The following is a 3,539-nucleotide window of genomic DNA, read 5'->3' on the forward strand; positions in this document are numbered from 1 at the left end:
CTAATGAGCTTTTGGCCTAAATTTATTGTTGTAATGTAAAAATATTCATCACTGCCTTCATTGGTGGTTTTAACATGATAAACATTATGAAGAATATCTTTAAAGTTGAGTAAATTTCTTCAAGATTTTGAAGAATACAAAGCATCATCAATACAAAATTTTGTTTTTTTTAGTAACATGATATTGGCTCTCCAGGAGCTTTCAATTAGGTTCAATGACCCAGATATTGTATTGACATTGACTCTATATAATGTTAAATATTGAAAATATTTCTTATCCTTAAAATTGTGTGTGTTCTATAATTGCCTACCAGACACATATCTTCACCAATCTTCTTAAAGTTGGTCGATGCATCAATAAAATTTATGTCTCCTTATAAAAAAAAAATGTATAAAATTTTATTAATACAAAAGAAAGTTTGATATGATGTATTAAAAGATAATGAATCAAACATAATATGATTATAATAAATAAAGAAAGTTAATTGTTATAGTCATATGCATCACTAATCAAAGTATCATTGTCTCCATTTGGATCTATAAAGAAACTAGAAATATCGAGATAAGTTAAGTCCATCATATTTGAAGTATCGAAATAAGTTAAATGATCTTCTAGATCATTGTGGTCAACAAAATTCATTTCGGCCCATTTTTCTTTTTCTTTCATACATGTTTTATATAAGTCTATCAAATATTTGCATGTATGAGAAGTACGTAATCAATGTCATTTCATACCACACTTGTGACATTTATATTCATATTCATTTACTGGCTTATTTTACAAGTCTTTGTTTTCATATTTCTTTTTCTCAGTATGGTTCTACTTCTAGTGGTATATATTATTTCTCTTTCAAAAACTTAGTAAGCTTTTCTTGATTTCAATAGCATTTTTTGCACTACCACTTCTACATCCATGACAACGGTTTCTTTTTATAATGATGAAATGAGCTAATTTCAATTGCTTCAGATAATGTAATAGATATGGTTGAACAAGATAGATGATTTTTTATTAACAGTTCATTGTTTTGTTCAGCCACTTGTAAACAAGATATTAGTTCAGAATACTAAGTAAACTTTCACACTCGATATTGAAATTTATAGTCTAATACTATATTAATAGTCTAATACTATATTACTAATTAGTAATATACTTTTAAGTCTATATATAAATTACTATATAAATTATTATATAAATCACTATACTAAATATTGTAAATCTAGATTTTTAAATTGGTTTTCAATATTAATTTTCAGAGTCAAATAATATAGGCGAGTCTATCTTGCTTAATACATTAATATGAGGTTGTTTTGAGATAGATGCAGTATTACTAATAACTAAGTTTTCTAATTTACTAGAAATTTGTTCCAATAAATCATTTTTATTTTTGAAAAAAATAGTTTTTAAATAAGATGAAATTTCATGAGAAACAAATAAAGAGGATTCTTTTACTTCTTTAATAGTGGATTTTATAGGAAATCATGTTAATAGTTTTTCAACTAGAGATTCTAAACATCATATTTCTATTACTCGTAATTGGTATCCGATGCCTACTCCACCGTTTATGCAATTTGAAGAGAGAGAACATACAATAAGATCTGCTTTCACACCAGATGTACTATATGAATGAAATATAGATTGATTATCTGAGTATGAAATATTAAATCATTTCCAAGAAATGATTATGATTGCTAACATCTATAAAAGTAATAGAAAAACAGATCACCAAGTTGCACATATTATTGTCACAGGATTTACTGGCCAATTAAAATCCTATTGAGATCACTATCTTTCATATGAACAAAGGATACAAATATTAACTGCATACAAATATAATGAAAACATGCAAGTGATTAAAACAGAAAACGATTTACCTTTAGAAGATGTTGTAAATACTTTAATATATGCATTAACTAAACACTTTGTTGGTGATCATGTTCAATTCAGGAAAGAAGTAGTGATTTATTGATTAATTTAAAATGCCCTTAATTATCTGATTTTCATTGGTATAGAGATGTATTTCTAACTAAAGTTATGATCAGAAATGACTGTCAACAGCCATACTGTAAGGAAAAGTTCATAGTCGGACTTCTATATTACTTCGCCCAAAAGGTACGAGAATCATTAGTAAAATCAGATGGTACTATTGAATTTCATAATCTCACATATGATGATATAATAAGTAATATTAATAGAACTGGTTTAACTATATGCAATAGTTTATTAAAAAAGTAAATGGAGAAAGAAAAGAAATTTGCTACAAAAAAATTAGGTACCTTTTGTGAACAGTTTAGTTATACCTCATTATTAGTCCCTTCAAGAAGACACAAAAAAGGAAAAAAAATTATAAGAATTATTCTCACAAAAAAAGAAAATCCATAAAATCCTATAAAAAGACAAAAGATAAACAAATATATAATAAACCTCTAAAAAGTCCTAAAAAGACTAATAAAAAGAAAAAATAAATTGTTTGTTATAAATGCGAAAAAGTTAGACATTATAAATCAAATTGTAAACTCAAACAACAGATTAATGAACTAGATATATCTGACGCATTAAAAGAAAAATTATTAGACATATTTATAATACATTCAAGTAAAGACGAAGATAGTTCTTCAGAAAAAGAAAAAATCAATCAATTAAAAGAATCAAGTTTTTCAGAGCAATCTTCTAATAGTGAATCCGAAGAAGATGAAGTATAGATTTACAATTGTCTAGATAAGAATAATTATATTTGTAATAAAATCATTAATGTACTCTCAAATCAAGAAGACATCATATTAGAATTAATAGACAAAATTAGTAACCCTCAAGAAAGAAAAGATTACTTATAAAAGTTAAAATATACTTTTAATAATCAAAACACTTCGGTAACATCATCTTCGACACCTTACAATTTTTCAGAAATAATAGGAAGATTTAAAACAGATAAACAAAAAATAATGATACAAGATATACAACAAGAAATCAATGAGAGAAAACAAGAGATTAGAAATTTGAAAACATTCAATCTTAAATTAGAAGTTTCAAATGAACAATTAGTACAAGAAATTATATTATTAAAAATAAAGAAAAATGGAAATAATTTTTATGATAAAGAATATAATAAAGAACAATGAGAGTGTTCAACATTAGTTATAAAAGATTAAATAGATAATTTCATTAATATCCTTGATAAAATAAATTTTCATAAATGGTATGTTGAAGTAATAGTTTTAATTAATTAAGAATTTTCTTTTACTACAATTGCCCTATTACATACAGATGCAGATTTAAATTGTATACAAGAAGATTTAATACCTTCTAAATATTTTGAAAAAACAAAAGAAATATTATCCCAAGCTAATGGAACAAAATTAAACATAAATTATAAATTATCTAATGCACATATTTGTAATAATGGAATTTGTTTTAAAATAATATTTATCATAGTAAAAAATATTAATACTAAAGTAATATTAGGAAATCATTTTCTTGCCTTACTCTACCCTTTTCTGTAACAGAAAAAAGAATCTCTACTAAAATACTTGGACAAGAAATTC

The sequence above is a fragment of the Juglans microcarpa x Juglans regia genome, chromosome 5D (assembly GCF_004785595.1).
Source record: "Juglans microcarpa x Juglans regia isolate MS1-56 chromosome 5D, Jm3101_v1.0, whole genome shotgun sequence".
Classification (NCBI taxonomy): domain Eukaryota; kingdom Viridiplantae; phylum Streptophyta; class Magnoliopsida; order Fagales; family Juglandaceae; genus Juglans; species Juglans microcarpa x Juglans regia.